Source organism: Theropithecus gelada, chromosome 15 (genome assembly GCF_003255815.1).
Source record: "Theropithecus gelada isolate Dixy chromosome 15, Tgel_1.0, whole genome shotgun sequence".
Taxonomy (NCBI): Eukaryota; Metazoa; Chordata; class Mammalia; order Primates; family Cercopithecidae; genus Theropithecus; species Theropithecus gelada.
In genome coordinates, this window is record NC_037683.1 from 98,649,218 (window position 1) to 98,675,674 (window position 26,457).

Genomic DNA, 26,457 nt, shown 5'->3' on the forward strand with positions numbered 1-26,457 from the left:
GCTTCCATATCATGGTCCCATATTACCTGATGCCTGTATCCCCCATCATGCCCTAAATGGCATCTGCAGCAGCAGGACAAATCTACCATTCCAGTAGCCACCATGCTCATCCCTGGCCCCTGCCTCCATCTCTTCTTGTGAGCACCTAAAATACCTACTCGCTTCTCCTCCATCTCCAAATCCTGCCCACCCTCTGAGTCCATAAGACTTTTCCTGACCTTCTTAGCCCTTGGTGATCTCTTCAAATTTCAAAGTCCTACAACACATCATCTTCTCTATATGATCCATGTGAGGTTCTAGGACTTCACATTATCTGTTCAACTCTACTGTAAAACCTTTGAGGGTAGGAATTGTGTCTGTGCTTGACCTTCAAGTAAAGCTCTTCATAGCACTAAGCCCAGAGTTAGTGAGTGATACTATTTATTAAGTGATTAATAATGGAACTGGAACAAGGGAGCACATGGAAACTGAGACATAGATTTCCATACCTTTTCTGCATTGCATCTACCTGTCAGGCACATATTCAAGCATCCAAAATTGATCCTCATTAACTACTAGAAAATGCGCATGGACATCCATAAACATGAAGCCATCTGTAGCTAATTTTTCAAATCTATTAGCCAGTGCAGATGAATATGTATTACTGATGGTATCAGTACTGGTTTTATGATGTTCTAAAGTAGACTAAAAGCTATAGGCAATATTATTAATAACTAATTTATCAGTGGGGTAAATTTGTAAATTTAATGTTGGGGATATAAAGAATAGCACAAACAGTTTTCTGAAAATACATGTTTCAAATAATTTCATCCGCCATATTAAACCATGAAAAGATCTGAGTTAGAATTGCTTAATAGAACACTTATGCATACATACTACATGAATCATATTTGTGACTTCTCAAAAACTAGAGTGTTATATATTTCTAAATGGGAAATTTATGCTGTACAGTTCATGTTATATGTTGCAGAGGCATCTATCATTGGCTCTATTAAAGGCAGAATAATCTGGTTGAGATTTTTTTTTTTTTTTTTGAGACAGAGTCTCACTCTGTTGCCAGCCTGGAGTACAGTGGCACGATCAGCTCACTGCAACCTCTGATTCCCTGGTTCAAACTATTCTCCTGCCTCAGCCTCCCAAGTAGCTGGGATTACAGGCATGCACCACCATGCCTGTATTTTGTATTTTGCAAAATACAGTCTTGTATGTGACCTTGAAGGAGTTACTATACCTCCTTGTGCTTCCAATTCCTCATTTGAAAATGAACTGAGACTGCCACCTTCACAATGTTACTATGAAGATTACATGGTATCACACAGGCAAAGCACTCAGCCTAGGTTCTAGTACATGGAAAGCAGTCCGTAAAACATATGCTGTTATTGTTATTGTTGTTATTATTGTTGCTGTTATCATTTATCATAAAAGACTGCCTTCACAAAATTATTCTTAGCATGTCATTCCTGCACGAAAGTTAATAGGAAGTTTATTTTCAGTTGGACAGTAGCAAAGACAATCTTTACAGTCCTCTTGATATAATGAACCCTGGCTAATGTCCCTGTTGCAACCAACAGAACTCTATTAATAGGAAAAAGCCTGTACTTAATGGAGTAATGCTGCAGCAAGGAAATATATTTTCAAGAAATCATAAATAGTATTGATTTTTTTTCTCTTCCTCAAGAAAGCTAACTGGAAGCATGTTCGATGGATGGATGGTGAAGGAGAGAGTTATTGTCTCTGAATCTGTTGGAGAAGATTTATCTCAATATGTCAACCGCAAGTAGAAACTTTACCTCCCTGCCAAGGGAACCTCTTAAATGACTAGGTGCTGTCCCTAAATGCAGGCTATTACATTGGTCCTTAATATGCCACCTGGAAAAATATTCAGCTTTAATTGAGCTTGACAGTCTCCGAAGACAACACCATTTAGGCAACAAGGATTGAGTTTGTTTTCAATATAAGAGAGAATGGCAGTTCAAAAGAAAAGAAAACAGTTCAAGAATACAATCTGCCATGTGCAATGTTTTTGGAGGCAACTAATGAGAAAAAGAGACAGAGAAGAAAGCAGAGAAATGTTTATCCAAAATCCTCTTGGAAGCAGTCTCAGTACTGAACCAAAGAAATCATGCAAGTAGAAGGAGACTATGTAGACCATTCTATACATAACTCTAATAATAATGATGATGACTCTATAACTGCACATAGCAGAGCAACTTTTCATCTTTTAATACCCAAAGTCTTGACTTTTATTTTACTTTTATCATAAATTTACAAGGGATATCTTGAAAGCTTGAGTAACACCACAATGGCCAAACCTAACGGCCACTTCTCTGGTTCTCTGGACCTCCGAGAACTTTCTGATGCTGTGGACCCCTCTGGGCCTGTTCCCCACTGGCATTGGAGACTTTTCTAGTCTCTTCATATCTCCCTCAGCCTGCTCTTGCTACTAAATGTGCAAATCCCCTTCAAGTACACACTTTTTTCTCTTTCTGTCTCTTTACCTCTTTCCTGTAGGGATGAATCCACCTCTTCCTGCACCAGCTGTCAACGCTGTAAGAAAGATTCCCAGAGCCACCTGCTGAGCCCCTTTCTCTCCCTGAACATCAATTCTGTGCCTGAGATGACTCCATGGAGAAAGTGTGGTTTGAATTGGGTTTGAAAGCTGGCCAAATTCAAATATTTAAAGAAGTGGAATTGGGAAAGGAGCATTAGAGGTGGAAAGATTGGCAGACCAGGGGCAGAGATATAGAACAAAGAATATGTGAATGACAGCAAAGATTCCCAAAGGATTCTTAATCTCTTTTAAAAGTGGAAAGAGGATTTTTCCATCTTCTAGGACCTTGTGTTTTTCTAAATGCCTGAGGCACTTTCTAGTGCTTACTATCCAAAGTTTAGAAATGAGTCAAAGAATATATAAATCCTTCCTTCATCCTTACATTTAATGACATCAAAAAGAGTGTCACAGCTCCCCAGAAGCCCCATTTACAGAAGCCTCACTTCCCCAGACACCATCCCTATTGCCGAACTTCATTGGAGATGCTCCAGGCTCTCTGGGCACTGGTGGTCTGATGTTATTTGTTCCCCACTTCCAGTTCTGAAGCAGTGGCTTAACTACTGCTGAGATTGACTGCTGGTCTTTAAAGTTTTTCTTGCAGAGAAAGATCACTTCACCAATGTCAGAATTTTATTTCAGTCAGTAGGAATTTCAGTGAGCATCCAAGATACTCATTGTTATTGCCTGATGTCTGTCCCATGGCTTATTACACAAACTTCAATAGCAAGTCTGCAGAAGAGACAATACTTTTTAATATTTTAGAAAAAAAATGAAAATGGCATTGTGCCTCTCATTAGCTCTTTATTTCATTACGCAGTGCAAAGCATGGTCAATAACTTCCAGAAACAGAAAATAACAACAGGATAAATTTTTTCAGTGGGTCATCTTGAGTCCCAAACTGGAAATAATCTAACCTTAACCCATGTACTTTGTGAAAATAACTTATTTCCAAGGAAAGACATCATTTAATGCAGATTATGCGGCACTCAAGTAGAGACACAGCAACATGAAATATCCTTATACGCAAAATCAGAAAAATCACTTTCAGCGACTTGTGACTATTGAGTATATTTCAAGGTCTATGGCTTAGATCAGAATGTTTGCTCTTTATCTCGTGTTATCTCTGAATGTGAATGTATGAGCATACGATAAACACATTTTAATCTATTCTTTGCTCCATCCCCACCTATTTAACTCTAAACTATATATTTTAAAGGGAGTTATAGATTTCATGGTCAAAGCATAGAATAAGAGCATTGTTTGCCTACTCAACACTCTGTGTTCTCTAATTTGCATTAGGATTAGATATAAGCACAGTGTAACTCTATTTCAGAAGCCCATTTTTCCTCCTTATTTTGTAACTACCTTTCTTTACCAAAAAATATTTTAACATCCACAGTTAAAGTATAATTCACATGCTAGTTACCAGGCTTTTACAAAAATAAATCTACTGATATCTGCTTTAGATGATGATGGCATAGTTCCAAAACTAACGAGGAAATCAGATAAAATACTAAAACATTTACTTGAAGGTATTGAAGGGCTGCCAAGGTAACAAGGACTCAAGGGTGCAAGAGCCTACAGAAAAGAGAACTGTAGGGAGGTGAGCTGACCTCTGCCTTTCCCATCGAGACACCTGCTGACTCTTACTTTTATCATGTGCTAGACTCTGAAAAACTGGGCAGAGAGCTGTGGCTAAGAGATAAAGAAGCCACTAGAACTTTCGCAAATCTCAGAAATAGAGAGAAAAAATAGGATTTGGAGCTTGTCTTAGTCCATCTGTTCAGTTATAACAAAATACCTGAGACTGGGTAATTAATAAACAACAGAAATTTATTTCTCACAGTCCTGGGGGCTAGAAAGTCCCAGATCAAGGCATGGGCAGGTTCAGTGTCCGGTGAAGGCCCATTCCTCCCAGATGGCGCCATCTAAGTATCCTCACATGGCAGAAGAGTAGAAGAGAGTGGACCTATTCCCTCAAGTCTTTTAATAAGGGATTAATCCCATCCATGGGGGCAGAGCCCTATGGACCCTATACCTCCTAATGGCGCCACCTCTTAGTACTGTTGCATTGGGGATTAAGTTCAATGTAAATTTTGGAGGAGACAGGAACATTCAGACCATAGCACAGCAGCCTGGCAGGCCATACTGGAGTGGCCAAGAACCTGTAGCAAAGGGAGCACAGGAACAAATCATCAATCTGCTCAGAGCACGAGCCTAAAAAGTTCAACAGGAAACAGAATACATCGGAATTGTTAACAATCTAATGTGTTGATGAGAAGACAAAAGTTTCAGTTTAGTAGCAGCCAAAATAAAAGGGCCCTCGTGAGCACCGTAGGCCTTCAATAAAACCAGTAAGCTCTACCCTAAGAGCATGGATAAACAAGGGGTAGATGGAGCCTTACCAAACCTGAAATCCAGCCCTGAGTCAGCTCTGTACCTGATTAGATAAAGACTCAACCTGCCTACCAGAGGATGTGGTGAACCCTTTGTAGAAGAAGTTGAGATTGTCCTGAGTCTCCACAGTTTTCATACACCATGTCTGGCTTTCAATAAAAAAACCATCAGACATGCCAGATAAGAGAAACAAGAGAATGAACAGACAAAAGAAACAAATCTACAGATGACCCAGTCATTTGACTTACTAGACACAGATTTTTAAGCAACTATGACTAATGCTTTATTTAAAAATGTGAGTGTTTCACCAGAGACCTGTAATATCAAATAGAAAAAGCATCAAATGGAAATTCTGGAATTAAAAATTATAAAAATTGAAATTACAAACGCAAAATGTTGGTTTCATAGCAGATTGAATACAGTGAAAGTGGAATTGGTGAACTGGAATACAAGTGAGTATAAAATATCCAGGCGCAATCACAGAGAGCAAAATGAGTGGAAAATACAGAAAAGAGCATTAGTGAAATATAGTACCCTGTGAAAAGCCCTGACACATCACAAATGAGTCCCAGAAGGGGATGAGAGTTAGATTGGAACAGAAAAAGTATTTGAATGAATAATAGCTGAGACTGTTCCAGTATTTCTGAAATATAGCAAACATAGTTTCAAGAAGTTCATGATTAATATGATAAAATCAAAATTTAAAACATCATAGTAAAATCAATGAAAAGCAAAGGCAAAGAAGAATCTGGAGAAAAGCCAAAAGAAAAAAGACAAATTATCTTCAAATGAGCAACAATAAGACTAATAATTGAGTTTTCAGTTGAAAACTGTAGAAACCAGAAAAAAATAGAATACCATCATTAAAGCTCTAACAGGAAATAACTGACAATCTAGACTCCCACATGGAGGAAAAATATCCTTCAAGAATAAAGATGAAGTAAAACATTTTTCAGACAAACAAAAATTGAGACTATTAATCTCCAGTAGACTGACATTGAAAGATAAACTAAAAAAATTCTTCAAGCAGAAAAAAAAAATATTCCTAGATGGAAACAAGGCAATAATGCAGGAAGGAAGAAAGAAAATCAGAAAGGTAAAAATTCAGTAAAGTAAAAATAATTATTAACAGTAAAATCAATAGTATATATTAGAATTAAAATATATGTAATTCTAACAATATGACAATAATAGTGCAAAAGATGGGAGAGGTGAAGTTAAAGCATTTGAAGTTTCAGTATTATTAGGGAGAAGGTAGCATGATAATAAGCCAAGTGAGCATGTTGTAATGTCTAGGATAACCACTAAGTAATGGTAAAAGGATATATCACTAACAAATTAATAAAGAGGGGAAAATAGAATAAAACTGAAGCAAAAGACACCATCAAGTTGATACCAAAACCAGATAAAAGTATTACATGACACAAAAATTACGACCAATCATTTCTGTGAACACACATGCAGAAATTCTTAAAATAATAGCATGCTCAGCTATGCACAAAAAGGGTAACACAGCACGCTTAAATGGGTTTTATTCTAGGAATTCAAGGGTGGTTAACATTTCAAAAATCACTCAATGCAATTCCCACATTAACAGAAAAGGGGGAAAGGGGAGAAAATTTGTAGTCATACAAAGCACATTCGGTAGCATTTAATACCTATTTGTGATTTAAAACAAATTACTGGAAACTAAGGAATACAATAAAACTATCTTAATCTCAACAAAATTGTCTACATAAAGTCCACAGTATACATTATGTTTTATGGTGAAATATTGAAAGCTTTCCTTCTGCAATAAGGAATGAAACGAGGATGTTAGCTATCACAACTTCCATTTAAGGTGGTACTGAGGGTCCTAGAAAGAAAACTAAATATAGGCATATGGTATTAAATGGAAGAAATAAAACCATAATTATTTTCAGATAATATGTTTGCATATGTAGGAAAAAAGCACAAAAGAATCCGCATATAAACTATGAGAATTAATAAGTAAATTTAGTAAGTTTACTAAAATATACTGTACAATACAGTATACTACACAAAATATACTATGCAAAATATCCTGGTCACTATACAAAAATCAATTGTGAAATGCAACTTAAAATAACAATAAAATACCATTAAATATCCATCAGAATTGCTAAAATGGAACAAAAATGAGCATGTAAAATGTTGGCAATGATATGAAGCAGCAGGAATTCTCATACACTGCTGTGGGAGTCTAAATTTATACAACTACTTTGAAAAACCACTTAGTAGCATCTAATAAAGCTCAACATATTCGTACCCAATGAACCAGCAATTTCACTCCTAAATGTATACACAGTAGAAATACATACATACTTGTATCCCTGCAAAAAAAAAAAAAAAAAAAAAAAAATGCTCATAACAGAATCACTTGAAATAGTCAAAAACTGGAACAAACCGTTTGCCTATCAATAATATAATGGATAAAAATTATGGTGCTTTGATACAATGGGTTGTTGTTACACAGCCATGAGAATAAACCAGCCAGATCTATAAGGACGAATGTGACAAATATAATGCTGAATGGACAGAAGCCACACACTAAAAGCACATATTCTACGATTCCATTCGTATACAGTTCAAACAAAGGCAAAACAAATCTATGATGATGAAGTCAGAATAGTGATTACGTTTGGGAGTGGTGATTTTAGGGGGACATCATGAAGGAGGCCTCTTGGGTGCTGGCAACATTGTATATTTCTATTTGGGTGGTGGTTAAATGGGTATGTTGTCCTTTCAAAAATGTATTGAGCTGTGCACTCACAATCTGTGTGTCTTTATATATGAATGCTGTCCTTCAATAAAAAATTGTAGAGTCCATCAACAAAAATAACCATTGCTTCAGTGAGTGTTTTTTATGTGTAAGAGATTCTGCTAAGATTGATGAAAAATGAAAGATGTTTGGAATGGAAGGAATAAATAGCCCGACTGGGGAGAGCACACACATGTGAAAATACAAGTTCGAACACAAGCACAGGTATGCGAAGTGAGCAGACCTCTGCCCTTAGGGGCCTAAGCATGGAGGTCACAGGGCCTGCATGAATTTAGAAACTGTGGAGGGAGAATTGCCATACAGCTAACCTGTAAGTTCCTGAAAGAGGAGTGAGCCTCTCAGTCAGTTCGGGGTCTTTCTTTCCATATGTCAGTCAAGACAGATTTTAAATACACCTGTGGAAAAGCAATGGTGACCACGACCCTGGAGTCAGAAACCACACCCACTGGCTTCAAATCATGGCTCCACTTCTCACAAGGAATGCAACTTTGGGCAAGTTAATTCTCAGCACTGGAAAATAAGAATAACAATAGTTCCTAACTTGAAGCCTAGCTATGAGCATTAAATAATTTAATGCAGGCAAACTCCCCACCAAAGTGCTTGGTACGCCCGGTGGCGTGAGTCTGTAATCCCAGCTGCTCGGGAGGCTGAGGCAGGAGAATTGCTTGAGCCCGGGAGGTGGAGGTTGCTGTGAGCTGAGATTGTGCCATTGCACTCCAGCCTAGGTGACAAGAGGGAGACTCCGTCTCAAAAACAAAAACAACAAAAACAAAACAAAAGTGCATGGCATATAGAAAGTTCTTAAGAAGTTCTACAATGAGAACACTTGGACACAGGAAGGGGAACATCACGCACTGGGGCCTGTTGTGGGGTCAGCGGGGAGGGAGGGATAGCATTAGGAGATATACCTAATGTAAATGACAAGTTAATGGGTGCAGCACACCAACATGGCACATGTATACATATGTAACAAACCTGCATGTTGTACACATGTACCCTAGAACATAAAGTATAATTACAAAAAAAAAAAAACACACAAAGTTCTTAAGAAGTTCTTAGCTACCATTGATCAGCTCCTGTGTAGTAATTTGGAAGAAGGTGGGTAACACATGAGGCCTCCCTCAAGAAGCTCACACAGCAGAGAAGTAAACTGGCCACACCCAGCCTGATAAACGCTGTGCTAGGAGCGGAGAGTAAGGAGCAATTTGTTCTAGCTACAAAAACCAGAGCAGGAGACATTTGAATTTCAAAGACACATAGCAATGTGCCATGCCTAGAAAAAGCTGCAGCAAGGGAGAGGCTATTAGTTGGGAAGGAAAAAAGTAAAAAAGAAGGTGCATCCAACTAGAGGAACCAGCTTGAGCTAAAATAAACCTTAAAGACTGAGTTATATTTAGAAAACAACAACGTGATTCAGTGTGAAATAGAAACTAATTTAACACCAAAATGGATACAAATCAACTAGCATATTAACAACAATTCTGTAGTGTATTTCAAAGTCAAGTAATAGATAAATATCTCTTGGTTTACCTATTTTAGGTAAATGATCTTTATACATTCACTTACTCATTCATTCAGCTGCCAAAAAGGACAATGGGTTACTTTTCTTTCAGTCAGTTCTCAACCCCAGTGAATTGTCTGTAGCCTCATGTTGGCAATGCATGCTCCAAGATAGAAAAGAACCACAGTAGTCAATTCTAGGGGGCCAGTCCTTGTCTCTGATTATTTGGACCCACAGGACAGGTGTACATTTAGAAGCAATTTGAGAATTACCACAACAGGCACTGCCTCCACGCTGCAGTGACTGGGGAGATGCTCAGAGACCATGAAAGAAAACAAACATGATCTGCTGATCATTGAAAGCAGGGGGCTTCTCTGAAGCTACACGTGGAAGCAGCATACTGTGTGGCATTTAGTCACTGCTAAGTCCCAGGACCACCAAATGTTAACAACCGGATTAACGAATTTTGTTCACAAAGATCCTGGCTCCACCCAGGACATTGACCTGGAGCCATGGAGAGCAACCTGACACATGATGGTGTGATTTAGTTAGCATCGATGGTGCTTTCCAAATGCGAAACCCAATCTCCTGCGTTGCCTCTCAGAGAGTATCACAGTACCACTGACTTCTGACTTGGGGAACCTGGGGGCCGAGCACACAGCCAGAGTGGGGTGAGGGGTGATAAGGAAACAGGACTAGAAGGCAGGAGGATGGGTGGGGAGCACAGAGACTTGAAGATGGGGGTTCTTTGTCCATCATTCAAAGACATTTTATGCGGATTGTGTAACTTGTCCAGCTCTTGTTCAGGTGCTGGGAATAAATCAGTGAATATAATTTGATTCTGTCCTTGTGAAGTTCAAATTCTAGATGGAGGGAAAGCAGCACAAACAACTGTGAGACAATATAGCATGTGCTGCAATCGAGACTTGTACAATGTGCAATGGGTAAAGGGCAAGAGATGCTCAAATCTTCCTAATCTGTGGGCTGGAGCAGAAGAAATGCCGCTGGAGTCGGTGCCAAAAGGACAGACAGGAATTTAACAGTCAGAGAGGAGCAGTATACACACAGAGAAATATGCACAAAGATCCTAAAGTATGCAAGTAGACAAACCTATAACTCTATATAGGACCTGCCACAAATTAGTTTGATGACCACAAAAGCACAATCTATGTGAGTTTCTTCTAAGATGGAAAATGTTACCACATCCCTGTCAGAAAATAATTCCATGATCCCAGGGCGAGGACCAATGGCTGACTTGGGATAATAATGATGTAGGGCTCAGTGGGCAGAGCTACAGGTCAGGAATCCAAAGAAGCCTTTTGTTCTTTTATTGGTTGCTAACTCCTTCCATCCTCCTCCTCATGAGCCTGATCCCTCTCCTTTGACACAACACAGTAGGATTTTTGTGACTAGTAGAATTTGTTCTGTCCCAACAGTGTGATTGGCAGGATTTGGTCCATTCCTAGAATCTTAGATTTGAAGATCAAAAGTCATCTCTACACATCAATTTTGCACTGGAAATAGATTTATAAATATTCACCACTTGGAAATTCAGTGTAAACATCTGATTTGTAAACTTAATTGTATCACTTAATTGAAAATTAAATTGAGTATTTACTTTGAAGTGCATAATTCTAACTTTATACCAATGAAGAGAAAAGCAAAGAGTAAGAAAAACCTATCAACCATTTTATTGCTAAGGAGACCCAGTGTCCTTAAAGGGGATGTAAGAGGTGAATGCAGGCTGGGTGCGGTGGTTCACGCCTGTAATCCCAGCACTTTGGGAGGACAAGCTGGGTAGATCACCTGAAGTCAGGAGTTCGAGACCAGCCTGACCAACATGAAGAAACCCCGTCTCCACTAAAAATACAAAATTAGCCAGGCCTGATGGTACATGCCTGTAATCCCAGCTACTCAGGAGGCTGAGACAGGAATCACTTTAAACCTGGGAGGCAGAGGTTGCAGTGAGCCGAGATCGGACCATTGCACTCCAGCCTCGGTCACAAGAGCAAAACTCTATGTCAAAAAAAAAAAAAAAAAAAGAAGTGAATGCAGTGAAGATAGTAGGTGCTCAAGTTTTCTGAAGCTCTGTGGCCATTAGAAGTCATTGACTTGAACTGATGTTTTTTCTTTGATGGAATTTTGAATTGCATAAATTTTTATTGCAATCAAATTGTATAGTCTTGAAAATAAGTCCCAAAAATATGCCAAGTCCAGAAAAATGACTTTTTAGAAGTCTACTAACTTTAAAATATTAGGCATTAATTCAAAACTGCTCTGAGCTAGGAGCTACTGATGTAGCTGAAAAACAAAAAAAGAAAGAAAGAATTTGTCTCCAGAATATAAAGGGAGGAATTCTAAAAAAAAACGCCTTCATCAACTTTTAATGCATAATATTAAGACCTATCACATTCTATCATTAGTAGCACCACTGACCTTGCAGAATGGAAAAAGGTATCAGATAAGCCACAACAGGAAGATCCTCCTGGAGGATCAGCTACAAGTGATTTGGACTCCGGGAAGCCTTCAAATCTTGATTTACACTGCACCAAGCAAATTCTGGAGGATGTGAGAAGGACAAATGCCTAACTCTTATTCAAAGGAGAAAAAGCGTGTGATCATTTTGCCTCTTCCACCCTATTATTATAGGAATTTCTCTTGTGAAAGTGTGGCTGTAGCTCTCTTGATTTTCTCAGAATTGAAGATGACAAAAATAGCCTTTAATTAACCAGCCACAAAGTAGGATAATGGCTTTTCTTAACCCCCAGGCAATTGCCTTGTGCTGGTCTGACACGTGTATCTTCAAGGTCATTCTGCAGTGTTTCAGAAAAGTCATTTATTTACTTTCATTTAAAAAGTTTTTCCATGTTCAAGTAGTAAGATGGAGTCCTGGGTGTGACAGGGAAGGGGCCTGGCTCCCGAGGGCCAGCAGATTCATCCGAAGGTCCTGACCTGTGTGAAGCTTTTCCTGGCCTGTAAACACGTCAGAATGACATTAGCCGTGTATTTACAAAGTATGCCCTGAGTGCGTCCATTATGCCTGGTCTAATGGAACTGCATTCCTCTAAGTGCTTTTTAAGTTGTGTAGACAGCATAGCCAATATCCCTTCAGGGTACTCAGATGCTTGACGACCATAAACAGCAAGCTAGCCCCCACCAACCCAGGGTGATGCTGGGCTGCTTTGAGATCTACTGAGACAGGAGGCACTCCTCCAATTTGCCTTTTGTCACCATCTTTCCCATTTGTCTGAGCCTCTGATATCCTTACTTACTCAACTTTCCTAAACAGAGAGCAAACTAGGTGAGTTTCATCATTCTTCCAGGTGATTTCCATCAGTTGACTATCTCCCATCCACACACAACATGCCAAACACCTCACCTGGGCTTTCCCATTTAATCTGTCCTCCACTCCATCCCAGTGAGTTAGGTACTATTACCAGCAACATCATACAATGAGAAAACTGAGAATTAAGAAGTTTAAATAATTAAGCCCAAGAGTACAGAGCTAGGAAGTGCTGGAAGTTGAACCAGGTCCCTCTGAAGTTTAAGCTATACTCTGTTTCCTCTCATATTTCATAGACCCCTGGAACTCCGAAGGACCATTAGAACCATGTGATCTTCACTTGTCAAGAGGAATTTTAACTAGCTAAAGTTAAATAGCTCATGGCTGGCAAAGTATGACTCCATTCAGATCTCCTGTCTCAGGACTGCTCTATGTCCCTGAACAAACTCTCACCTGATTTCATGAAATGAAAAGATCTAAAGACTTAAGAGGGTCAACTGGGGTGTGTGTAAGTGTAAGCCAGAAACAATCAAAATACAATTATTGGATAATCCTAATTCATTAAGAGTAAAAATTCTCTTTATCATCTACTTGTTTTTCCTTAGCTATTAATATTTCACAAAGTCATTCATTTTGAACATTTTCCCTTTCTTGTGGAGTTAATTATCTAACCAAGATCCTCTACCTTCATTAAAATCAGCAGGGTTTCCAGTAAGTGATAATGGACTTCACATTTTTCTAAGTATAAGTTTATGTGTATGCATATGGATATATAAATATCCATATGCATATATGTATATAGAAATAATGTTTTCACAACTAGAACAGAAAATTGGCCAATATTTGAAATACAAATGCCTTTACATTTAGGCACAAAAATATCTTATACTAATAATATTAGTAATATTTAAGCAGAATGTTTGACCTGTAAATATTCTTATTAAGTATTTGTGGAACAAATAAACTTGCCGAGCGTCCCTTCTGATTAAAAATAGGATTCTAATTTGTAAAACTTTAACTTGCATTTAGTCACTGGGCTTTTAGGTGTGACTGATAATACATCAATTACATGTAAAATATCCTACAGCTTCTGATGTGCCAGTAAAAATAGGTCTAAAACACTGGAAAGAGACAAAACTTTCTGGAAAAAAAGATGTTCAGATATTCTTGAGAACTACTTTGAGGCTTAAAAAGAAAATGACAACTTATTCAGAAAGATAAAGTGGGAACTACATCGTTTTACCAATATAAAGTGAAATAGATTTGATCCCACTATAATAGCAGTGAAATGTGAGGACAAGAGAAATTCACTGTCATCTACCTCTCCCAGAAGATACCAGCTAATGCATACTTAGCGTCTTACACTATTTCAGGGAGTCCAGTTAATCAACCCTTCCAGTTAATCAACCCTTCCAGCCCATAGGAGTATGTGTATATGTGTGTGTGTGTGTGTATATATATATATATATATCTCTCTTGTGTTTTTAGAGTATCTTTCTTTTAAACTTTGTACAGAAATACAATTTTGATGCATTGGAAAGTTCTGTGAAAGTCCAAATTTCATAGCCTCCAGATAAACCTAACATTGAGCACTAGATCCTAGGTCAACATTGACATATGCTGTTGCTGAGCTCCAACAGAAAAGACAAAGATGGTTTATATCCAAGTCTGACACCACAACAAACCACATCTCTTCCTAGTGGCACTCCAACAAACTAGAATCATCATGATGCAATCAGAGAAGCACTGTTTATTAATAAATGCTTTTATCACTGTTTTCTCATGTGGCAGGTCAATATAAAAAGCAGCATAAAAATAAATTAGCTAAGGATATGAGATCTTCCTTTCAGAAATAATATATTCCACAAAAGGTTTAATGTCTGCCACTCAACTCAGGGCTGAATCCCTCAGGTCTCTCGCACACTGAGGGAGCCCTGTCTGCCCTGCAGGGGAGCTTGCTCCTGTGAAAGAATGCTTCCCAGGCCCTGCAGTTTCCAAACTGGCTTGGGGAATGTGTTTGATAAGATAGCAGATCATCTGCTAGGCAAGGTGTAAAACAAGTAGCAGCAGACCAGGAACTGAAATGAAACTTGCCCCATCACCGTGAAGCAAAACATGTGCCAACTAAGCACCTTGGGACTCAGTAAATGGCCCTGCACCTAGAGTATTTACAAACGCAGCAAATTTCTCACTGCACTTTCAAACGGGAGAGTTTCCTGATCCCTCTCGCTGGATGTGCAACAGGGTTATGGCTTGCCTGTTCAGTTGCTCAAACCCCTTGTGGGACGGGGAGCATGCAGATGGGCAGGTGCAGAGGCCAGGGTGAGCGCTTTGGGCTCCAGCCCCTCGGTAGTGTCTAGGGGTGGGAGCCTGCAACCTCAGTGTTACGATGCTCTCTTAGCCTTGCTGTCCATCGATGACCTTTTTGCAAGAGCAGAAGGCCAGTGTGACAGTTTCTGTATCTTGAGCTCTTGCCCAAGGTCCCAGAAGAATTGGGTCATGCACGGGCTTGAGGGATGAATGCAAGGTTTTATTGAGTGGTGGAGGAGGCTCTCAGCCAGAAGGGAGGGATGGAGTGGGAAGGTGATGTTCCCCTGGTGTTGGGTCATCCAGTGGCTGAATTCCTCTCCAACCACCCCTGGCCAAACTCCTCTCAGCATTCAGACATTTCTCCTCTTCTATCTTTCTCTGCTGTGTTGTTTCACTGTTTGTCTGCTTGTCTCATCTCCTTGTCTGCTGGTCTCCTCTGAAGCCTGGGGTTCGGGGTTTATACAGGTACAGGATAGCGGGCATGACAGGCCAAAAGGCAATGATTTCGGCCTGAAAACAGGAATGCCTGTTCTCTTTTAGGGCCATGGGTATCCAGGCTTGAGGGTGGGGCCTTTGCCAGGGAATGACCCTCTTCTACCCAGTATTTCCCTGTCTTCTGTTCGTATCACTTTGAAGGGGACAAACCATGTGTTGGACACTAGCTGTGACATTGGCGTGCTGTCCATGAAGCTCTTTCATTCCTTCATACATCCTAAGCTCTCCAGAAAATGTCGAGGCACAGAAGATGCCAAAAAATTGTCCTGCAAGGTGCTTACCGAGCCTTTCTTTATCCTTTGGAGTCTATCTTCGTGACTTCAATCACATCAACCTGTCTCTCCCGAAACCCTCAAATCACTTTGGATCTGAGATATTTGCATTTACCTTTTCTGCTTCACCCTATTCATTGTCCTTGTGCATGTGTGGTCATTTGTCATCTCCTGGTTACCCCCATCCACTCACAGGGCTTCAGGTATCAGCCTCCAGTTCTCATTTGGGCAAGCCCTGCTCATCAGCCCTCTCAGGGTTCACTGCAGGGCTTTGGTTTGAGAGATAGGAAGAGGTGTTGGTTTATCCCATCAGGCTTGAGCCCTGGAGGAATGGTCCCCAAAAAGCCTGAGACTGAAGGCAACGCAGGGAGGATGGCAGCGTCCAACTGAGAAACAGAGAAATATTGAGATTTGGTGGTTTATTGTCAAGCGCTTATTTTCAGGCCTGAAGTTAGCTTGAAACTTTAACAGAAGTTAAGAGACAGTCAGCTCCTATGTTCTGCCTAAGCCAATTCTAGCTGAGTTTTCTTTTGTCGGAATTGAAGCATCTCACTGAAATGTGTGTGCCATGTTTTCTCAGCGTATTTTAACCTCCTCAAAGACAGACCCCTGTTAAGTGCTCTCCAATAGCCTTAGTCTGATACAAAGTACATGGTAGTTACTCAAAAATGTGTTGCTTCATCTGTCTTCCGGATTGTTCTATTCCATTTAGTACTGAAACTAGAAAGCAGGCGTAAATGTATAATGCCTATGGCAAACCCACTTTGTGGCTCCAGTAAGTCTGGTGCTCCCCAAGTCGGGCACCGATTCTGAATTCTCAACATCCCACCTAATGCTGGCCACTCCTACCTCTTTACCATGTTATTCAAAACTCACAATCCAAATTGGGATTGACATAAACAAATGATCATATTTCTCTTTTGAAATCACTTTAATATTTTCTTTATATGTATAGCAGTCAAATCTTCTGAACCCCAAAATAAAGACACATAGGGGTTTCCTATAAAATTCTGGCCCTATAATCACTTCTTTTGACAGGTGGGACAGTTGTATACCGAAATTCCCATGAATTTCACCAGATAATGTGTTTCATTAAATGTTGCCCCATAGAATAATGCATTTACTCCAAATTCTAGGACAATTCAATATGCATACAAGCACTCTTTCTACAATTATAAATTAAGGCATTAATAAATACTTATAATTTTAAGATTATATTTCTATAAAAATATTTATATATAATTATATTATATATACATATGTGTGTGTATATAATTATGATGTGTGTGTGTGTGTTTGTATATGTTTGTGTAGATGGTAGATGGCCACTGAGATGACCACAGGGTCTCCTTCATCAGAAAAGCAACCCATTCACTTTGCCCATATTCAAAACCCACTGGAATCTGATGCATTACGAGTTGTTTTTCAGTTTGTTGGAAGCCACAGGCCTTCATTGAACATCCCTCACTTTGGCCATCTTTGTAAAATGTCACTTTGGCTCTCTTTGTAAAATGTTGACTACTTCAGGCATTATTCTTCACCCATTCAATGTTTGTTGGTGACTGCTGTTTCAGGCAGTGTTTCCAGGAGCAGAGGCTATAGTGGTGAAAAAGGTAGCCAAGGTCCCAGCCCTCACTGAGTTTATATTGCAACAAAAGTAATAGGCAATAAATAAGCAACTAAATGATTATGATCACTTCAGATAGTGGTAAATATTATGAGAAAAATAAAACAGAATGATATGAAGGAGGGTGACTGAGAAGTGTGGGAAGTTTCACTAGGTAATCCGTTTTGAACTATGGTATTATGCTGCTGACTCCTGCTTGAAAATCTATATATGTGGAGGCCTTGGCTGTCTTTTCTTTGACTTCATGTCAAAAGACCTTTCCCGACTTAGGGTGAAAGGTACACAGGAACATCCATTTCACTGGAAAGTGTCTGCTCTCTCCTTTTTGCTTTTCTTTCTACACCTTCCCTCCACTGGGAGAGTCCCTTTTCTGTTTTTTGTTGTTGTTATTGTTGTTTGTTTTTTTATTATACTTTAAGTTCTGGGATACATGTGCAGAATGTGCAGGTTTGTGACATAGGTATACATGTGCCATGGCGGTTTGTTGCACCCATCAACCCCTCACCTACATTAGGTATTTCTCCTAATGCTATCCCTCCTCTAGTCCCCCAAACCCCGACAGGTCCCAATGTGTGATGTTCCCCTCCCTGTGTCCAAGTGTTCTCAGTGTTCAACTCCCACTTATGAGTGAGAACATGTGGTGTTTGGTTTTCTGTTCCTGTGTTAGTTTGCTGAGAATGATGGTTTCCAGCTTCATCCATATCCCTGCAAAGGACATGAACTCATCCTTTTTTATGGCTGCATAGTATTCCATGGTGTATATGTGCCACATTTTCTTTATCCAGTCTATCATTGATGGGCATTTGGGTTGGTTCCAAGTCTTTTCTATTGTGAACAGTGCTGAAATAATCACATGTGTACATGTGTCTTTATAGTAGAATGATTTATAATCCTTTGAGTATACACCCAGTAATGGGATTGCTGGATCAAATGGTATTTCTGGTTCTGGATCTTTGAGGAATTGCCACACTGTCTTCCACAATGGTTGAACTAATTTACACTCCCACCAACAGTGTAAAAGTGTTCCTATTTCTCCACATCCTCTCCAGCACCTGTTGTTTCCTGACTTTATAATGATTGCCATTCTAACTGGCATGGGATGGTATCTCTTTGTGGTTTTGATTTGCATTTCTCTAATGACCAGTGATGATGAGCGTTTTTTCATATGTTTGTTGGCCACATAAATGTCTTCTTTTGAAAAGTGTCTGTTCATATCCTTTGTCCACTTTTTAATGGGGTTGTTTTTGTTTTCTTGTAAATTTGTTGAAGTTCCTTGTAGATTCTGGATATTAGCCCTTTGTCAGATGAATAGATTGCAAATGTTTTCTCCCATTCTGTAGGTTGTCTGTTCACTCTGATGGTAGTTTCTTTTGCTGTGCAGGAGCTCTTTAGTTTAATTAGGTCCCACTTGTCAATTCTGGCTTTTGTTGCAATTGCTTTTGGTGTTTTAGTCATGAAGTCTTTGCCCATGCCTTTGTCCTGAATGGTATTGCCTAGGTTTCCTTCTAGGGTTTTTATGGTTTTAGGTCTTACATTTAAGTCTTTAATCCATCTTGAGTTAATTTTTGTATAAGGTATAAGGAAAAGGTCCAGTTTCAGCTTTCTACATATGGTTAGCCAGTTTTCCCAGCACCATTTATTAAATAGGGAATCCTTTCCCCGTTGCTTGTTTTTGTCAGGTTTGTCAAAGATCAGATGGTTGTAGATGTGTGGCATTATTTCTGAGGCCTCTGTTCTGTTCCATTGGTCTATATATCTGTTTTGATACCAGTACAATGCTGTTTTGGTTACTGTAGCCTTATAGTACAGTTTGAAGTCAGGATACTTCCAGCTTTGTTCTTTTTGCTTAGGATTGTCTTGGCTATATGGACTCTTTTTTGTTTTCATATGAAATTTAAAGCAGTTTTTTCTAATTTTATGAGGAAAGTCATTGGTAGCTTGATGGGGATAGCATTGAATCTATAAATTACTTTGGTCAATATGGTTATTTTCATGATATTGATTCTTCCTATCTATGAACGTGGAATGTTTTCCCATTTGTTTGTGTCCTCTCCTATTTCCTTGAGCAGTGGTTTGTAGTTCTCCTTGAAGATGTCCTTCACATCCCTTGTAAGTTGTATTCCTAGGTATTTTATTCTCTTTGAAGCTATTGTGAACGCGAGTTCACTCATGATTTGGCTCTCTATTATTGGTATATAGCAATGCTTGTGATTTTTGCACATTGATTTTGTATCCTGAGATTTTGCTGAAGCTGCTTATCAGCTTAAGGAGATTTTGGGCTGAGACGATGGGGTTTTCCAACTATACCATCATGTCATCTGCAAACAGAGACAATTTGAATTCCTCCCTTCCTATTTGTATATGCTTTATTTCTTTGTCTTGCCTGATGGTCCTGGCCAGAACTTCCAATACTATGTTGAACACAAGTGGTGAGAGAGGGCATCCTTGTCTTGTACTGGTTTTCAAAGGGAATGCTTCCAGCTTTTGCCCATTCAGTATGATATTCACCGTGGGTTTGTCATAAATAGCTCTTATTATTTTGAGATATGTTCCATCAATACCTAGTTTATTGAGAGTTTTTAGCACAAAGGGCAGTTGAATTTTATTGAAGGCTTTTTCAGCATCTATTGAGATAATCATGTGGTTTTTGTCATTGGTTCTGTTTATGCGATGGTTTATGTTTATTGATTTGTGTATGTTGAGCCATCCTTGCATCCCAGGGATGAAGCCGACTTGATTATGGTAGATAAGATTTTGATGTGCTGCTGGATTCAGTTTGCCAGTATTTTATTGAGGATTTTCACATTGACGGTCATCAGGGATACTGGCCTGAAATTTTCTTTTTTTGTTGTGTCTCTGCCAGGTTTTGGCATCAGGATAATGCTTGCCTCATAAAATGAGTTAGGGAGGAGTCCCTCTTTTTCTATTGTTTGGAATAGTTTCAGAAGGAACAGTACCAGTCCCTTTTTGTACCTCTGGTGGAATTTGGCTGTGAATCCATCTGGTCCTGGGCCTTGTTTGGTTGGTAGGCTATTAATTACTGCCTCAATTTCAGAACTTGTTATTGGTCTATTCAGGGATTCAGGTTCTTTCTGGTTTAGTCTTGGGAGGGTGTATGTGTCCAGGAATTTATCCATTTATTTTAGATTGTCTACTTGATTTGCGTAGAGGGGTTTATAGTATTCTTCAATGGTAGTTTGTATTTCTGTGGGATCAGTGGTGATATGCCCTTTATCATTTTTTATTGTGTCTATTTGATTCTTCTCTCTTTTCTTCTTTATGAGTATGGCTAGCAGTCTACCTATTTTGTTAATCTTTTCAAACAAATCAGCTCCTGGATTCACTGGTTCTTTGAAAGGTTTTTCATGCCTCTATCTCCTTCAGTTCTGATCTGATCTTAGTTATTTCTTGCCTTCTGCTAGCTTTTGAATTTGTTTGCTCTTGCTTCTCTAGTTCTTTTAATTGTGACATTAGGGTGTCGATTTTAGATGTTTCCTGCTTTCTCCTGTGGGCATTTAGTGCTATAAATTTCCCTCTACACACTGCTTTAAATGTGTCCCAGAGATTCTGTTACTTTGTGTCTTTGTTCTCATTGGTTTCAAAGAACTTCTTTATTTCTGCCTTAATTTTGTTATTTACCCAGTAGTCATTCAGGAGTAGGTTGTTCAGTTTCCACCTAGTTGAGTTATTTTGAGTGTTTTCTTAATCCTGAGCTCTAATTTGTTTGCACTGTGGTCTGAGAGACTGTTTATGATGATTTCCCTTATTCTGCATTTGCTGAGGAGTACTTTACTTCCAATTATGTAGTCAATTTTAGAATAATTGTGATGTGGTGCTGAGAAGAATGTATATCCTGTTGATTTGGGGTGGAGAGTTTTGTAGATATCTATTAGGTCCACTCGGCCCAGAGCTGAGTTCAAGTCCTGAGTATCCTTGTTAATTTTCTGTCTCGTTGATATATCTAATATGGACAGTTGGGTGTTAAAATCTTCCACTATTATTTTGTGGGAGTCGAAGTCTCTTTGTAGGTCTCTAAGAACTTGCTTTATGAATCTGAGTGCTTCTGTATTGTGTGCATATATACTTAGGATAGTTAGCTCCTCTTGTTGCATAGATCCCTTTACCATTATATAATGCCCTTCTTTGTCTTTTTTGATATTTGTTGGTTTAAAGTCTGTTTTATCAGAGGCTAGGATTGCAACCCCTGCTTTTTTTTGCTTTCCATTTGCTTGGTAAATATTCTTCCATCCCTTTATTTTGAGTTTATGTGTGTCTTTGCCCATGAGATGGGTCCCCTGAATACAGCACAGCGATGGGTCTTGACTCTTTATCCAATTTGCCAGTCTGGGTCTTTTAATTGGGGCATTTAGCTCATTTACATTTAAGGTTAATATTGTTATGTATGAATTTGATCCTGTCATTATGATGCTAGCTGGTTATTTTGCCCATTAGTTGATGCAGTTTCTTCATAGTGTCAATGGTCTTTACAATTTGGTACGTTATTGCAATGTCTGGTACCGCTTTTTCCTTTCCATATTTAGTGCTTCTTTCAGGAGCTCTTGTAAGGCAGGCCTGGTGGTGACAAAATCTCTTAGCATTTGTTTGTCTGTAAAGGATTTTATTTCTCCTTCCCTTATGAAGGTTCGTTTGGCTGGATATCAAATTGTGGGTTGAAAATTCTTTTCTTTAAGAATGTTGAATATTGGCCCACACTCTCTTCTGGCTTGTAGGTTTCTGCCAAGAGACCTGCTGTTAGTCTGATGGGCTTCCCTTTGTGGGTAACCCAACCTGTCTCTCTGGCTTTGCTTAACATTTTTTCCTTCATTTCAACCTTGGTGAATCTGATGATTATGTGTCTTGGGGTTGCTCTTCTTGAGAAGTATCTGTGATGTTCTCTGTATTTCTTGAAATGGAATGTTGACCTGCCTTGCTAGGTTGGGGAAGTTCTCCTGGATAATATCCTGAAGAGTTTTTCCAACTTGGTTCCATTCTCCCCATCACTTTCATGTACACCAATCAAACATAGGCTTGGTCTTTTCACATAGTCCCATATTTCTTGAAGGCTTTGTTCATTCCTTTTTATTATTTTCTCTCCAATCTTGTCTTCATACTTTATTTCATTAAGTTGATCTTTAATCTCTGATATCCTTTCTTCTGCTTAATTGATTTGGCTACTGATACTTGTGTATGCTTCACTAGGTTCTCTTGCTGTGTTTTTCAGCTCTGTCAGGTCATTTATGTTCTTCTCTGAACTGATTATTCTAGAAAGCAATTCCTCTAACCTTTTTTCAAGGTTCTTAGCTATCTTGCAATGGGTTAGAACACGCTCCTTTAGCTCAGAGGAGTTTGTTATTACCCACCTTCTGAATCCCACTTCTGTCAATTCGTCAAACTCATTCTCTGTCCAGTTTTGTTCCCTTGCTGGTAAGAAGTTGTGATCCTTTGAAGGAGAAGAGATGTTCTTGTTTTTGGAATTTTCAGCCTTTCTGTGCTAGTTTTTTCTCATCTTCGTGGATTTATCTACCTTCAGTCTTTGGTGTTGGTGACCTTTGGATAGGGTTTTTGTGTGGACATCCTTTTTGTTGATGTTGATGCTATTCCTTTATGTTTGTTAGTTTTCCTTCTAACAGTCAGGCCCATCTGCTCCAGGTCTGCTGGAGTTTGCTGGAGGTCCACTCCAGACCCCGTTTGCCTGACTATCACCAGTGGAGGCTGCAAAACAGCAAAGATTGCTGCCTGTTCATTCCTCTGGAAGCTTCGTCCCAGAGAGAGACCCACCAGATGTCAGCCAGAGCTCTCCTGTATGAGGTGTCTGTCGACCCCTGCTGTGAGATGTCTCCCATTCAGGAGGCACAAGGGTCAGGGGCCCACTTGAAGAAGCAGCCTGTCCCTTAGCAGAACTTGAGCGCTGGGCTGGGAGATCCACTGCTGTCTTCAGAACTGACACGCAGGAATGTTTAAGTCTGCTTCTTTCCTCATTAATGCTCCCAATGACTCAAGACAGCTGCCCCTTCCCCCAGGTGCTCTGTCCCAGGGAGACGGGAGTTTTATCTCTAAGCCTCTGACTGGGGCTGCTGCCTTTCTTTCAGAGATGCCCTGCCCAGACAGGAGGAATCTAGAGAGGCAGGCTGGCTACAGTGGCTTTGCCAAGCTGCACTGGGCTCTGCCCAGTTTGAACTTCCTGGCAGCTTTGTTTACACTGTGAGGGGAAAACGGCTTATTCAAGCCTTAGTAATGGTGGATGCCCCCACCCACCACCAAGCTCCAGTGTCCCAGGTCGACTTCAGACTGCTGTGTTGGCAGCGAGAATTTTAAGCCAGTGGATCTTAACTTTCTGGGCTCCATGGGGGTGGGATCTGCTGAGCTAGACCACTTGGCTCCCTGGCTTCAGTCCCCATTCCAGAGGAGTGAAAGATTCTGTCTCACTGGTTTTCCAGGCACCACTGGGGTATGAAAAAAAAAAAAAAAAAAAAACTCCTGCAGCTAGCTCGGTGTCTGCCCAAACAGCTGCCCAGTTTTGTGCTTGAAACCCAGCGCCCTGGTGGTGTAGGCACCTGAGGAATCTGCTGGCCTGTGGTTTGCGAAGACCTTGGGAAAAGTGTAGTATCTGTGCCGGAATACACTGTTCCTCATGCCACAATCCCTTATGGCTTCCCTTAACTGGGGAAGGAGTTCCCTGACTCCTTGCACTTCCTGGATGAGGCGACACCCCACCCTGCTTCTGCTCACCCTGTGTGGGCTGCACCCACTGTCTAGCCAGTCCCAATGAGATGAGCCAGGTACCTCAGTTGGAAATGTAGAAATCACTCACCTTCTGTGTTGATCTTGCTGGGAACTGCAGACTGGAGCTGTTCTTATTCGGCCATCTTACCAGCCACCTGAGAGTCCCTTTTCCTTCCTCTGGAGGGCTTCTGCGGGGGGCCGGATGGGGGTTCCTGGTGCCTCTTTCAAGTATAATACTGAATTACAGACTTGTTGCACTAATTGTGTAAATACCCATTACACCCAGCACTTGCTCTTCCACACATGGGCAGTAAGTTTATCAGTTGGCAGCCAGAGTCTGAAGACCACAGATCTACTAATAAGCAAAAGGACAGAGCCCCTGAAGTTCCCTCTATATAATTTCCATTGCACACAGCCACATCTGTGGTACAAGTGGCCAAGCACTCCGGATCTAGCTTCAGATGCTGGCAAGGGCAAGCTAGAGCACCAGTGCCCTCTCATGGACAAGCCATGAAGCATCTTCAAGGGAACATGCACATCCCAGCTGGCTCTATGACGGAGCTGGAAACACACAACACCTCTCAGCCACTGCCATCCGCCAGGGATGGGGAAGATCGATCATGGTGTGCTGTCGGAAGTTGACTCTGCCCACCTTCTCCATTGTCACCCACACCCCAAAAGAATCTGCCCCTGCCAGTGTCTCACTTCTGGATCCATCATCTTTAAGGATCGTTTCTTAAGCTTCCATCTCAACCAAACATACATCTTCTTAGGACAATTCACTTTCAGAAGTTATGAGTCATCTACCAGTTAGTAAGCATGGTTATGTAGTTCTTCCTTAATAGAAAACTTTGACCCAAGGACTTCAGGGACACTGATCTACTCAGAATACCGAGATGGTTCAAGAAGTGAGAACCTGCCCCAAAGACAATCTTGCCTTACTAGACTCATCTATATTTTCCTCATCAATACTCCCAATGACTCAAAAATGCATGCATTATTATTATCCTGATACATTTTACAGATGAGGAGATCAAGTGTGACACCACAGAACTTGGCATACAGCTGAAGTTCAATGCATTAGTCCCTTCTTTACTCTGCTAGTTCACACAGTGCAGCTGCTGTTCTAAGAGGAAATCTGCAAAAATGTGGTCACTGTCTTTTAATGCCTACTGATATGGTAATGCATGATGGGAAAAGTAGAAAGGAAAATATAACCAAATACTACCATTTCCTGAGTTTAATATGATTTTTATTCCATTTCTTTTTAATTTGACAATTTAAGAAAAAAGTCATAGATATCTAAACAAAAGACATCTACACCAAGAATCATCATATTTTTCTGGAAGTGAAAGTTTACAAAATTCTTTCTTTCTTTCTTTCTTTCTTTCTTTCTTTCTTTCTTTCTTTCTTTCTTTCGTTCTCTTTCTTTCTTTCCTTTCTTTCTTTCTTTCTTTCTTTTTTTTTTTTTGGAGACAGGGTTTTGCTCTGTCACCCCAGCTGGAGGGCAGTAATACAATCATGGCTCACTGCAGCCTAGATTTCCTGGGCTCAATGCAATCCTCCCACCTTGGCCACCAGAGTAGCTAGGACCTCGGGCATATACCGTGCCTGGCTAATTTTTTACAATATACATATATTGTAAAAATATATTCTCTCTCTCTCTCTCTCTCTCTCTCTCTCTATATATATATATATATATATATTTTTTTTTTTTTTCTTTTAAAGATAGGGTTTCACCATGTTGCCCAGGCTGGCCTCGAACTCCAGAGCTCAAGTGATCCACCCACCTCGGCTTCTCAAAGTGCTGGGGTTAACAGGTGTGAGCCACCATGCCCGGCTGAGACTTTTCTTATAAGCACGTTTGCTAACAACATTGCTCACTTTTATCAAAATTTAGGTTACTTCCTAACCCCATCGTGAAACAGACATCCATCTCATTAATCCAGCAGCTCATACCTTGCATACAATCTTTAAAAATGGGGTTAAGGGAATCCAGCATCTCCATATAAAATCAACAATCTGAGGCTACTGGAGTGTCAAAGGCCATGTCACACTTATCACTTATTATTAACACCGTTATTATTATCCTCGATATTGTCGGAGGCTGTGATGATACATGTTGGCAGAGGAGACCTTTAAGGGATTTATGTAGGACCAGGAATGTTTAACATCAGGATAAGCTAAGAGAGGCCACTGGAGGTTTTGCTCCACATATAGCTTGGAAGGTGTGTTTTTTCTCCTTGAACAGTGAGAGCATGAGAATTTAGCTATTTATTCCCATAAACATACTGGCTGTTTGGCAGGGGGAGTTTGCTTGGAAATGTCCCAATAGCAGCAGAAGCCAATTTAGGATGGAAAAGCATAGTAAGAAATCTACCTTATGGATAATTTATAGGATGAAATCTGAGCGATGCATCTTTTCTTTAAGGGTCTTACTGTGAAGGGCAAGATTTTGCTTCAGAAAAATCCTATAGGAGCCCTGATAATGTTGTTAA